The sequence below is a fragment of the Jaculus jaculus genome, chromosome 2 (genome assembly GCF_020740685.1).
Source record: "Jaculus jaculus isolate mJacJac1 chromosome 2, mJacJac1.mat.Y.cur, whole genome shotgun sequence".
Lineage (NCBI taxonomy): Eukaryota > Metazoa > Chordata > Mammalia > Rodentia > Dipodidae > Jaculus > Jaculus jaculus.
The window spans coordinates 167,280,342-167,294,905 of record NC_059103.1 but is presented as its reverse complement, the minus strand read 5'-3'; the positions used below and the strand labels follow the sequence as shown (position 1 = coordinate 167,294,905).

The following is a 14,564-nucleotide window of genomic DNA, read 5'->3' as shown; positions in this document are numbered from 1 at the left end:
TGTCACAAATGAGATTCCCTGACTGCAAAAGTTACAAAACACCCAAATCACTTAAGGCTTTCTTGGGGGATGTACAGCAAGGCATTTCAGTGCTTTGGCTAAATAACCACCTAGGGATCCATCAAGTGCACCAGATGCTCACAGGCCTGGCCAGGCTTGGCTTTGTCACCACAGATAAGTGCTCCCCTGATGCCCAGGCAGTCCACAGCTTTCTGCTACAGCCCAGACTCACACTGACGCCTGTGGAGCGGAGCCTGTAGGGCCCATCTGAAAAGCCCACCACAAGCCCACTTCTAGGGATTGTTGGTTTAGCAGAGCCTTAATGACAAATATAGATAAACCCACAAAAGTAATAGCAAATAACAGGCTTAAAATGGAGAGAACTCAGTCACTAAATATACCAGTTCCACAGCTTCTCAGCTCTTCAATGAGGGGTTAGTATTAAAATACACTCTAATCCTGCCAAAGGAGTTACTTGCATGAAGTGTAGATGGAGCAGAGGTACAAATTCTTCAAAATGGTTTTAGTAAATTGATATTTTACTGCCATCACCAGCGTCTCAGACTGGCAGCTTCTAAGCAAAGTTTGCATTTGAAAACAGGCAACACTCATTATTGTCCTATTTTTAAAGATCAAATTGGATGTTTGTTCCTCCCAGGAATTATAAAAAAAAAATAATGTTTCATTTACAATGGTGGCTTCCATTAGATTTCCACTAAAAATAAAACTTGGTTTCAGCAGTTCTGCGAGTGAGACTTCCTCGGAGGAGGGACAGGCTCGGCCTTTGAACAGCAGTGCTTTATTCTCTCAAGTTTCAGTGGCTGGCTGGAGAGGCTGAAGGGTTTTAAATGTGAGCCCACATTCTCCACGGGCCTCGGTGCCAACCGACAGAAAAGTATGGGAATCGTTTCGACTGAGCTATCACACCAGCAGATTCTGAGGACTGAGCCCTTAGGGATTTGGGTTCCAGCAGGCTGCTCTGCAGGCATTGAGTGACCCCACTGAGCCAAGAATGTTCTGGAATTTTCCTGCCACACAGTAAGAACTTCACACTGCAATCTGAGGCTGTTCGGCACAACACTGGTTTCCAGGTATCGGACTGTCCCAGACCTGAATTTGTATAGCTTGTGTATTAAATGTAGAGGCCTGTGTTCCTCAGCTCTCTACAGAACTGACCCCTATCACACTCAACATTCTTGGGAGAGAGGACTGAAAGACAACTACTGTAGGTTGAATTTTTTTTAATATTTTATTTTTATATATTTATTTGACAGAAAAAGAGGGAGAGAGACACCAGGGCCTCCAGCCACTGCACACAAACTAACGTGGACTAACGTGGGTCCTGGGGAATCGAAACTGGGTCCTTTCACTTTGCAGGCAAATGCCTTAACAGCTAAGCCATCCCTCCAGCCCTGAAAAAAAAAATATATATATATATATGTATATTTATATTTTTTAAGTTAAGCTGGGCCAGGTGTGGTGGGGCAAGCTTTTGATTCCAGCAGTAAGGAGGCTAAAGGTAGGAGGATCAGAAGTTCAAAGGCAGCCTAGGCCATAAGCAAGACTCTGTGTCTCAAAGTAAGTAAATAAAATAAATTAATTAAATAAAATGTCAGTACCAAACATGTATAGATTTTTTTCTTACCATTATCCCATAAAAATACGACAACAACTTATATGTCATTTACATTGTATTGGGTATTGTAAGCAATGCAGCGATGATGATGATGTGGACGTAGCCAACCTGTGGCCAGCACGTTACAGGAGGCAACTGAGGATAACTATGAAGTGGTCCAATGCACAGGTGCAAATGTACTTGAAATATTATGAGAGCATATTGTGATTTTGTTTTGGAACTTAAGAATGAGCTTTGAAGATGACAATGCCATGTCGCAATATCAAAAGGTTGGATGTACCTAAAAGCATAGAGGAGGATAGGAGACTCTACACAGCTTCCATGCAAACACCGCACCATTTTATATAAAGAACTTGGGCATCTGGGATTTTGGTGTACAAGGGGCATCCTGGATTCTGCTTTAATGTCCCCACCCAGCATCATTAACTCTCAGTACCAGTAAACACTGCTTGGATTAAACCAGATTGTGTTCCCACCAAAAAAAAAAGAAGCCACTGTCAGCCCCACCTGCTGTTTAGAACAGGCTCTGACCTCAATCACGTTTCTGGTGTGTATAAACTGTGCAACTTCAGTTTGTGGTGCATGCATCATTTAGCTTTTGGTTTTTTTTTTTTTTTTTTTTTTTTTTTTTTTGGTTTTTCGAGGTAGGGTCTCGCTGTAGTCCAGGCTGACCTGGAATTCACTATGTAGTCTCCAGGTGGCCTCGAACTCACAGTAATCCACCCACCTCTGACTCCCAAGTGCTGGGACTAAAGATGTGCACCACCATGCCCGGCTTACACTGTTACTTTTAATGAGCTCATGTGTCTTCATCTTTCCTCTCATTCACAACTATGAGTCGACACAGGTCTTGAATAACCTATGTGAACTTACTCTCTGTCCCTGTCAAAGTGCATGGGTGCTCAATAAATATTTGTCAATGGAGATTACTAAACAACATTGACATAAGTAACCTTTGACTTTAGTTCCAAAGTTAACACATATCCCAAGACCTCCAGGATCCCTAGAGCTAAAAGCTGTCCATTTCAAGCCTAAGAGAGAGAGAATCTTCCCCAAACTTCCCAAATCTCATCTGTATAAGTAGCTCAGAGTCCTGAATGCAAGACAAAATATCTTATATTTATTTTAGAACTCAGTATCTTGACACTTAATATTGAACACATGTCATTTTCCTCTTGGCTCTCTCCATGAAATTTGATGTGGCAAAGGGTGATGCTGAGATACTCAATCCCTATGTGCCAAGTGAATTTCTAGCCATCAAACACCTCCATTGTCTGGATCAGCATGCCTGTCACACTACCAAGGAAGTGAGCCAAAATATGAAGCCCAGCTGTATCACACTTCACACGTATTGGGGCAGCCTGACAAGCCATTGGCTTCTTAGGAGGTAACTGTGAGGCTTGGATTACTACAGAACTTGGGATGGAGGTCAGGAGGTGCCTGGAGAAACAGCTTGTCAGCACCCAGTCAGGGTCTACAGGGCTCCAGGGTGGCCCAGGGCTGCCAAGATGCTTAATGTGCTTGGGAGCAGCCACATGTATCTGTTTCTCCATCATCATCGTTGAATGTGGTGCAAGTAATTTTGATATCAAAAGAAAAATATTCTTTCCCATTCATTTCAGGAGCACTAGGAATGTGGGTAGGGGATGGAGTACCAATGTCCTTTTTATACAGTGCAATTGAATAGCAGATATTTCCCCAAGAAAACCTCGATTTTCCACCCCCTTTCCAAAGAAACTGTGCCAAACAAGATAAATGTTATTTCTGAAGACTTCACTTGTCATGCTGGTAAGAATGTTTAAAGATAACATGCCTGAAAAGGGAAATAAACCGTCCCTCAGGACAAGATGACGAGCAACTCTTAAAAACCATGAGAAGGGTGACTCAAGCTGCTGATTTTCCACCTGGGCACATCTCCCTACCCTCACTAAGTGGTATATGCTCTGTGCATGCTCACAGGCTCACTGGGGACAGAGAAAGTAACCGAAGGTACACAGAGGCACAGAGCTGAGCCTGAGCAGGATTTCATCAGGAGATTGTTTGATTTGGGTCGCACCAAGGCTGGGAGGCAGTGCCAGGACTGTTGGCTAACAGGGTTCACGGTATGAGCCAGAAGAAAAACAAAGCTGGTCTTTCATACCTGTTCTCTTTGGCTGATGCAAGATGTGAACCCAGGAGGGCAAAGGGAGTTGTGGAAGGAAAGCAACGAGGTGCCATGAAGAGGAAATCTACTGCCCGCAGAGATCGGGCTGCATTTCCTGCCATGTTCAGCTAGAGGAACTGCAGCAGACACCCATGTCTTCACAGACTCAACCCCAGCAGGGTGCACACCTGGTACAGGCTTTGTTATCTCCACTAAGCCTAGCAGGGACGCTACACGGGATTCGCCTCCTAGCGCCACCTCTCCATACCTGGCCTCACAACCTCAACTTGCTGGGCCTAGACCTCCTGACATGCTCCCCAAGTCTTTGGCTTCAAAGGCATTCACCACAGAGAGACCCTTAATAAACACAAACATAAACATATCCTTTCCGGGCTAAACTCCCCTTTATCGACTTTCTGTCACCTCTAGGAAGAGACCCCTGGCCCGGAAGGAACTCCTCTTAGCATGTGGCTTCACCTGCATCTCCCACATCAGCTGCTGCTGTCTCCTTCACCCACCCAAACACCAAGGCCCCAAGACAAAAACAGCATGAAAACACCTGATGACATCAACTTCCTGCACATAAAAATCCTAAGGAGAAAAAAGAAAAAAACTCCTTTAAGGAGAAAACATGGAAGAAAGCAATGGGGAGCAAAAGCGAGGGCTTCTGTGTTTGGTGATGATCAAAGCTGGGTTGTCTTAGTGATTCTGCACACATGTAAAGCTTACATTGAATAAATGCCTCTTCCTCACCCCCCCCCCCACCCCGTGAGGTAGAGTCTCACTCTAGCCCAGGCTGACCTGGAATTCACTATGTAGTGTCAGGGTGGCCTCGAACTCATGGTGATCCTCCTGCCTCTGCCTCCCAAGTGCTGAGATTAAAGGTGTGCACCACCATACCAAACAAGAAATGCCCTTTTAAAACCAGGGTGGAACTATGTTAGAAATTCATGGCTATATTGCAAAACACATAGTCTTACCCATGAAAGGAATAAATGTCTTCCCAGTACTTTAGACAGTGATACCCACATGGTGGTCAAGATAACCAACGCTCAAAGCAACAGGTGCTCAATTTATTTTACAGTTAAACTTGGATGAACAACAAAATTGAAAGGCTAACAAAATGAAAATACTTTTGGATATCACAAGCCCAATTGTCTGAAAATTAGCCTTTGAACATAAAAGTAGAATATCTTTGGGGCCTAGTAATACATTTTGTATCATAAGAGGGAAAATGAACACCTAGTTGATGCCTCTTTGCTTGAAGATGAAGGAATGTTCCTTTCTGTTTTAGACTCAAATGTGAATTAACTTGGATGATGATTACAGAGTACCACATAGGCTCACTCAAGCTTATCTTCCCATAGGTGGCTTAGTAAACTATTTTGGACGTAGCTAAAACATACTGTAAAGGAAATAATAATTAGCTAAAAGTTTATCCCACACAGTCCTTCAGAAATGACTTATGGGTCCTTAAAACTGAACTTGCCATTTCTGCTTAGGTACAGTCCAAAGGATCATAGAATTTTAGAGCTTGACTGGACATTATAGGCCCGAAGAACACCTATTTGTGTCAAAAATGGCCAGGGATGGTGGTGCACGCCTTTAATCCCAGTACTTGGGAGGCTGAGGTAGAAGGATCACTGTGAGTTCAAGGCCAGCCTGAGACTAACATAGTGAATTCCAGGTCGGCCTCAGCTAGAGTGAGACCCTACCTTGAAAAACTAAAAAATAAACAAGAGAGAGGGAAGAGAACATCACAGTGGCAAAGTAATCCAAAACCATCTGATCTAAATGATGGTCAAATTGGAGCCCAAAGCTCCTGTCATCCAGTTCTGAACTCTTCCTGTTACAATGTAAAGTCCCACAACATGAATGGTGTCACATCCTTCAGCCTCAGTTTACAAGGACTAGTTTCAGCTAATTGTTATATATGCACCAGCTCATCTAATCACAGCAACAGCCATACTGCAGATCGGGAGCTGAGCCTGCCTGAAGACACACAGCCCAGGAGTGGAAAGACCCAGCCTCAGAGGAGCTTTTGCGAAGGTGTTAACACATTGTGTCTGCCATCTCCCTCCCTTTCCCTGTGATTTACATAATGAAGACTCCAAGGAGACCTTCAGTTAAAAAAAACAAACAAACACATGAAGCTTCTGCTTCATGCAGCATTTCCAAGCTTGGTGGACATTCGCCCTCCAGGAGATGCATTGAACATCTGTCAGACCTACAGTTCTTAGCATCACAGGTGGGGAAAACTAGGGCAAAAGCTTAGAGTTCTAGCAGCCTACAAATCTCCCACAGGATGGCTGAGGATGCCTAAAGCAACCATGGGCACCCATGGCCGTCCATTAACTCTTAGCAATCTCTTCATTGCTAATAAACATGTGTCCCAACCAAACTGAAAAACAGGGAGGAAGGAAAGAACGCTCCTCTTGTTGGGGCTGGAATATGACTGAATGGATAAAGTACTCGCCATGTGAGTGTAAGAACCTCAGTTCAGATCTCCAGCACCCATGTATGGCTGGGGATGCTGTAGTGGCATCTATAATCCCAGCAGGTATATGGTGAGAAGGGAGGCAGAGCAGGGAGAATCTTCAGGAAGCTCACAGACCAGCTAACTTGGCAAAGGGAATAGCAAACAATGAGAGACCCTGCCTCAAAAACAAGACCCACACCCAAAAGTTACCTTCTGATCTCAACCCACGTATCAAGGCATACTTGCATATGCATACACACACATACACATCCAAACATGGATTCTATCAAAAATTCTATCAAAAGATAAATGTCTTGTTAAGAAATACTTTAACAAACCTTCTACAACATCGGGTATGAATTTTAAATATTGCCTCATGCATATTAGGAGTTGAAAACACAATAACCTGAAAAACATCAGGTTTTGTACAGTGGGATCCTTTTTGGGTGTACAGTATGGGACACAAAGATAATTGGGCCATCATAGAAAAGAAAAAGAAAAAAACACATCACATTATAGGCAGTTTTGGAAAAAACCCTCTAGTTCCACAAGCTTTAGAAACAAACCAAGGCCTTGGAGTTAACGATACTTTTTTAATAGTTCTTCAAGTCCAAACGTTTCGTTTGGAAGTGACTGCTGAGGTTGGACTTGCCTGTTGGATGCCTCACAGAGTGGAAGTCTTATCACTTTGAAAGAGAGTTCCTCTAGATGACCAAGAGGCAGGCCCAGCTCTGTGGTCTTCTGTGTCCTTTCCCTTGCCTCCCAGTGTTGCTCTGGGGATGTGGGTGTGGGAAGGGTGTGAGGTAAAGAAGTCAAAGATTTCTAGTGGGCTGATTCCAGGCTTTAGGCTATGTAATGAAAGGAAATGACTGTGCATTTGAAAGAATTCTTATTGGCACTGCATTTGGGGAAAAAATAAACATCAACATTCTTTTGCCTTTACAGAAGGCCACGCTGGATTCAGTCCTATACTGTGATAAAGACTCTCAGGAAAGACACCAATGATGTTGGGAGAAACCTCAAGCCATTAACAATGTCTCTAATGAGCTGGGAGTACACACATAATCCCAGCACTTGAGAGGATGAGGCCTGAGGATCACGTGGTGAGGCTCTTTATCAAAAATAATTGTTTATTATTTAAAGAGAGAGTAGATAACAAGTGTTCTCATGCAAATGCCTTGAAGGAGCCGGCACAATGCTAGTTTAAGGAAGAAAATGTAAATGGTTGATTGCTGATGTTAAAAAGCAGCACTTATTGCGAACATTTTCCTTTTTATAAAAACACAGCTTATGTTTGGTTAAAAGCAGTCAGAGATCCTAAGCCAACTATACTCAAATAAAATCTTCCTTTAAGAAAACATAACATTGCCATAACCGGCATAGGAACACCCCTTACTCACCCCCAAATAATCTTGCCAGAGCATTATTCAATTTATCTAAACAAACTAGTATTTAAGGTTCGTTGTATTACTATCACATTCAGAAAAGGTATCTGGTGTTACTAAGCCATTTTCCTTCTTTCTGCTTGTATGTTTATTGATTCCAGAAAATAGCACCTGGCATAATCACTGACTTGTTGGGTAAATATAAAATAGCACCTCAGATTTGATGACTCAGAAAGATCTTAAATGTTAATTTAACTAAGTTAAAGTACCTCCCCTGCCCTCCTACATTAGGACAACAAGACAAGGTTCCTGGTCCCAGCCTCATTTCTCTTTAATCAAGAACTTGATAACTGTGCCCTGATCACACATACTCAGGTAGGTTCATCTGCCCACAGACATACCACTGGCATATATATCATCTTATGAACCTTGTAATCTAACTCTCTCAGTTTTTACAAGCCACTGTCTCATAATGAAAACACTTAACCAAACAAACCAAGAGGAAAAAATATCTAAACCTTTGCACACAAATTCTCAACACATCTTTTACTTTGCAATATAGAAAAACTACGGAGAAACTCCATTAAAAGCAAAATATCTCACCTGGAGAAAATTTTCACTTGATGTCCTTATGTCACTTCTGATTCATGAGACCGTTACATTGCAAAATTTAATTAACAAATTTACTTTAAAAAAAATCCTCCCAGGTCTATGGATGTAGCTCAATGGCATAGTACTTGGCTAACACAAGGGTCTGTATTCAACCCCAATACCTGCAGAACAAATAATAAAAAACAACTACCTATCCTGACATTAATTGGTTTATTGTTCATGCTAAAAAAAACAAAAACCAGTCTTACTCCTTGACAATGATAACAAAGACACCATAAAATAAAACAAAAATACCAATGAAACATACCAACAATGTATACGTCTGTTTGTGGTGATGGATTCAGATTTCGGGTCTAGCAAGAGAAGGGAAGCAACCTTTGTGCAGAATTAAAGTTGTTGGCAACAAACATAGGGCTTGCCAAAACAATGCATATGAAAGCAGTGCCTGGGACTATCAGTGGGGTCATGCTCAATATGCATGACACACAAAAGGAAAATGCTCATTGCTTACAGATGTGTTCTGAATTGTGCCTCCTTCCTTTTTTGGAATATCAAACAGGGGGAAGCAAGAGATTTGCAGCTACATTATTATAAGTGTTGCTGCCTCTCCCCTTCCCAAGCTAGAAGATTCCAGTATTTATTTTGATATCCAGATGACCACAGTTTAGACTAAAGTAAAAATAGAAGCCCTGTGAGCCAAACCTGAAAGTTCCAAGTGTTGGAGAGGGTCAACATTAATAAATTCTAACTGAAGTAACGAGATGCTGTTTCCTGATGGAGTTTGGCAGGAGAGGAGGGAAAAAGATACTTGGAATTTATTTCATATTCAAAAGTGTTTTGTAAAAACTACCACCATGGAACAGACTTCAAGTCAAGCACAGGAAGCCAACAGTCTCTGCTCTGGATTTAATAATTCACTCTTAGGAGTTTTCAATGGCTACAATTCTGGGCCCACGACATTCTCCACCCAATTCCGGGCTGACAGAATGACATAGGGAGTCTATGGGGTAGGAAAATTGTATTGACCTTGACTCTAAAGAGCAGAGCATACCTTGCTGGACGATAACAGATGTTGGGGAAAGAAGCAGGACTGAAAGCCTACAGACTGGTGGATGAATTTCCAACTGGTCCCTGCTCAGAGATGTAAACTAGAGCTGTGTTTGAATGTCTAAGGAAGATGTAATGCTCCATCTTGCTGTCCTAGAGAAGAAGCTCTGGCTATTTAAACAATGCAAACTCATCAGGAGGGTCTGCCCTTTTAGAAACCATGTTGGCAGTAGATTTTAAGAAGCTACAAAACCTAGTATGGTGGCCCACACATGTAATCCCAGCACTTGGGGACAGAGTGAAAAGGATTATGAAGTCAAGCCCAGCTTAGGTTATACAGTTAGACCTCATTTCAAAAAAAAAAACAAAAAACAAAAAACAAAACAAAACAAAAAAACAGAGAGGGAGAGAGAAAGTAGAGGGAAAAAAAAAAAAAAAAAAGCAGAGGACCTGAGTTTGATTTCCAGAACCCATGTAAAAATAAAATGTCAGACATGGTCCCACATACTTGTAACCAATGGATGGGGGAGAGGCCTTGAAAATTTTCACATAATTACAGCATATATTTCAGGAATTATCTTAAGGATATTTTCTAAAATCAAGAAGCTCAAGGTGGGGGGTGGGTAGAGAGATTGCTCAGCAGTTAAAGGCACTCACTTGGAACCTGACAGCCTGGGTTGCATTCCAAGGTACCCATGTAAAACCAAATGCACAAAGTGGGGTATGTGTCTGGAGTTCGTTTGCAGTGGCAGAAAGCCCGGTGGGCCTATATTCCCTATATCTCTGTTTCAAATAAATAAATACAATTTTAAAAAATAATAAAGCCAGGGCTGGAGAGATGGCTTAGTGGTTAAGTGCTTGCCTGTGAAGCCTAAGGACCCCGGTTCGAGGCTCGGTTCCCCAGGACCCACGTTAGCCAGATGCACAAGGGGGCGCACGCGTCTGGAGTTCGTTTGCAGAGGCTGGAAGCCCTGGCGCGCCCATTCTCTCTCTCTCCCTCTATCTGTCTTTCTCTCTGTGTCTGTCACTCTCAAATAAAAAAAAATTAAAAAAAAATAATAATAAAGCCGCTCAATGGTGTTTACCAATACCCTTAAAGCAAAAACACTTAGACAACTATGTACCAAATACAATGAGTGACAATATGTGATGACTTTGCATGTTAATTTTTGCAACACATGCCATAACAAATCATATATGAGAATTGGGTGTGGTGATGCATGCCTCTAATCCCAGCACTCGGGAGACAGAGGTAGGAGGATCACTGTGAGTTCAAGGCCAGCCTGGATTAGAGTGAAACTTGAAAATTTTTTTTTTGGTTAGAAACAGTTTCTGGGCTGGGGAGATGGCTTAGAGGTTAAAGGCACTTGTTTGGAAAGCCTAATGGCCTTGGTTCAGTTTCCCAGTATCCATATAAAGCAAGATGCAGAAAGTGGCACATATGTCTGAAGTTCATTTATAGTGACACTAAGCATGCCCATTCCAATCAATTCATTCATATTCTCTCTCTCCTTTCAAATAAATAGATAAAATATTTTTTAAAGGACAGTTCCTTGGGCTAGGGCAATGGCTTCATAAGTAAAGTGCTTGCGATCTCCCAAGTGTGAGCTTGATTCCACGAGGACCTGAGTTTGATTTCCAGAACCCACGTCAAAATAAGAAGTCAGGCATGGTCCCCCATACTTGTAATCACAGCACTGGGGAGGCAGAGGCGGGTGGTCCTAGGGCTCAACTGCCAACTGGTCTAGCCTATTTGGTGAGTTCCAAGCCAATGAGAGCTTATCTCAAAAGAAAAGGTATGCCGGGCGTGGTGGCACACGCCTCTAATCCCAGCATTAGGGAGGCAGAGGTAGGAGGATTGCCATGAGTTCGAGGCCACCCTGAGACTCCATAATGAATTCCAAGTCAGCCTGGGCTAGAGTGAGAGCCTACCTTGAAAAAAAAAAAAAAAAAAAAAAACAACAACAACAAAAAGAAGAAAGTAAAGGTACATAGTACCTAAGGAACTATACCTACGGTTCTCCTCTAGCCTCCACACACATGTGCACATGCATGCACAGAGCAGTTCCGATAAAGAAATGCAGACAGAGGGCTGGAGAGATGGCTTAGCGGTTAAGCGCTTGCCTGTGAAGCCTAAGGACCATGGTTCAAGGCTCGGTTCCCCAGGTCCCACGTTAGCCAGATGCACAAGGGGGCGCACGCATCTGGAGTTCGTTTGCAGACGCTGGAAGCCCTGGCGCGCCCATTCTCTCTCTCTCCCTCTATCTGTCTTTCTCTTTGTGTCTGTCGCTCTCAAATAAATAAATAAAAAATTAAAAAAAAAAAAAAAGAAATGCAGACAGAGCCAGTGACTGTAAATCTTGGTGAGAGAAAACGGTGTTTTGGGTAGAGAATCTGGCAGGTTAGTAATCCTTTGGCTGCACAGTGCAACTGTACGGGTACCTGGCCTAGGAATTCACAGCTGTTCTGAATAGTCATCTCACCTTTACCTTTGAGACCACCGCTTCTGTCACCTTTGGGTCTCTTGCTTCTGTTTTAGCTCTTGCCTTTGTTTAGGATGCAATGGATTGATTTTGATATTTTGGGGGCCTTTTAAAACATATTTTCAGTCTTTCTTTTATAAAAAAAAGTAGCTGCAAATGTTTTCTCCATGCAGAACCCTCCTAGATGACAAAATCACTGAGGCAAATCAGAATTTCCTCACGACCAGCTCAAGTGGGTCCTGTTGCAGGCAGACAGACTTGTGTTGTAGGTTAGGAGCAGCGTGGGACACCCCTGAGCCAGCTGACATGCAAGGTCTATGGGTGTGTCAGGGACACTGCACTCAAGTGTGGGCAGTGGCCTCTGCTGACTGGAGCCAGGCTAAAAATGAGCTTGTTACCTGGGAAACTGAGCTACCTCACTTTGACTTGGAGTGACCCCCAGCACTTGAGATGACCTAGAAGCAAGGAGTAGCTAAATAAAATTTGGAATTAAAAATCCAGAAGTCTTGAGATCGTATGTGGTCATACCATGATTTCATCAGACATTTTGCTGTGACCTTAGATGCAACAGATCAGGAATGTTCAAGGACTCTTGTAACTAGGGGGCACCTTGCTGAAGTGTGAAGTTTTGTTTTTTTTAAATACTTATCATTTATACATTCAGATGCTACCATGATGCTATCTGTAGATCCTTATATTTGTACATGTATTAACTGTTAAGAAATTTGCTTTCAGACGTGCATTTGTACTTTCAGTATTACGAAGGCATTTCTTATATAGTCCATGTATATATGATGTATATATTAAGCATCATCATGCCTAACTTTATCCAAACTTTTTAACCAGATAGAATAAGGGCCAAGCAGCTTTTAAAACAATGGTTTCATGAAGAGATTTCAAACTCTTAGAGATTATTATGAACTCTATCACAGACCAGCATGAAATTCCCCCAGGAACAGAGCCTCCTCAAACGGCACCGTTACTTGTGAGGAAGGAGTTTGAGCTCCAAGCCAAACAGATTCGCTTCATGCAGCCACATGAACTGAGCCATCTTGAAGCAAATGATTTTTAGAAAACAAGCCCACTGGTGTGTGAAAGTATTGTATATGAGTGCTTTATCAAATGATTCTTCATGGTCTTATCAAATGAGCAACAGGAAAACTGTGGGCAGTAATAGTCTTTCCATCAACAATGCGCACTTTATCAGCTGTGCAAACTGACATGTATAGCCAAAGCCTGCAAAATTCCAAAAGTGCTGCCTGATCTACCGCCAACAGAGTCTATGTAAGTAGACAGATGCCCTGACATTCTGCTCATAGAGTCACATGCTGTGCTGTGAGGTTGTGAAGGGTAGAGGGAGAAAAGGAAAAATTATGAGCTCAAGTACAAAAAAAAAAAAAAAAAAAAACTTTAAGAAGTGCTTTTGAAGCACTTGATTACCTGCCTGAGGCAAAAAATAAGACCCTCCTGCTGAAGACACCATATGCTGCTGACACAGAGCATGGAGAGACCTGGCTGAAATTCAGAAGAAAGCCAGTCCCCAGATAGTTAGCCAGTCTAGTGCTGAAAAGTGCTACATGAGCTACTGGGGGAAAATGGCCAACAACAGTCTGAGCAACCAGAGGTCTAAGCTACTCAGAAGCAGACACCCTCACACAATGTAAATGCCAGTGCAATAGTGGCACACAGCCTTGGTAGGTAACCAATAGCTTTCTGATTGGCTAAGAGATCTGCTCAGTGTAAAGGAAACCATATCTGGAATTAGGAACCAGATCAGGAGCCTATGGAAGCAAAGACTATGTTCTCCAGTGTCAAGCTCTCACTAGTCTTTGGCTAAAAGAAGGGTTACATACATCAAATTCTCCCTAAATTAGTAATGTTTATTCCATTTAAACTATGCTGAGTTCACTCTCAATTGGAGAATCTGTTCTTTTTCAGAAGGTAGCAAGACCCAAGAAGATAAACCACCCATCACACTTCAGCCAAGCCACAGCTGAATCCACAGAGGAATGGGAAGATGAACAAGAGTTCTGCTTCCCTGCTGTCCCTGATAATCAGCACCAGGGTGAAGGAGACAGACCCTGAGGATCCTCAATGCCTACCAAAGCAGAGATCCAGAGGCTCCTAAGAGCTCATCACTGAAGTAAACTTAAAACTCACCCACCATGGCTCAGGGAATTTGGGGGAAGAGAGTGCAAAAAGATTGTGAAAGCCACAGGTTGAGACATCACGTCCAAAGGCATTCCCTCCCCCTTAAGATAACTGAATGCTGCTCCCACAATGCATAAACCACAACCCCATGGGGAATATCTGCAGCCTCACTGAGAAGTGAATGGGGGCAGGGATGATGGAAAAGAGGGGTACCAACACATGAGGTATCCATATGAAACATCTTGTTAATAATAGCGATAATGATAAATAATAAATAAATAATAAAAATAAAAAGAAGTGCTTTTGAGAAAGGGCTGAAAAAGCATATTTCAACTATTTTTTGCCTTCAAAGGAAGATGACATATGGTAATTCACTAGTGATAATTAAAAGCTTCTGTTGGGATGCACATTCATAAATATCATGTTGTAACTGATATAACATATAGTTAGGTAAAAAAAAAAAAAAAGGGAGGTTAACAAAAGCAAATCTTTATGAGTCAAGTATGTATCACGTCATCTGAAAGAATGGCTGTTCTCCAAAGAAGTCCAGCAATTTACCGCGGATTCCACCAGGTTTTGTAGGGAACCACAGTAAAAGGCACCCCAGAGTGTGGAGTAAAACTGATGA

At 42.4% G+C, this 14,564-nt stretch overlaps 1 protein-coding gene across 1 annotated transcript in view; it reads right to left on the bottom strand.

Annotated features, from left to right (window-relative positions):
• Positions 1 to 14,564, bottom strand: part of Sdc2 (syndecan 2) — a 114,326-nt gene that overhangs the window by 16,221 nt on the left and 83,541 nt on the right. The window lies entirely within an intron of this gene.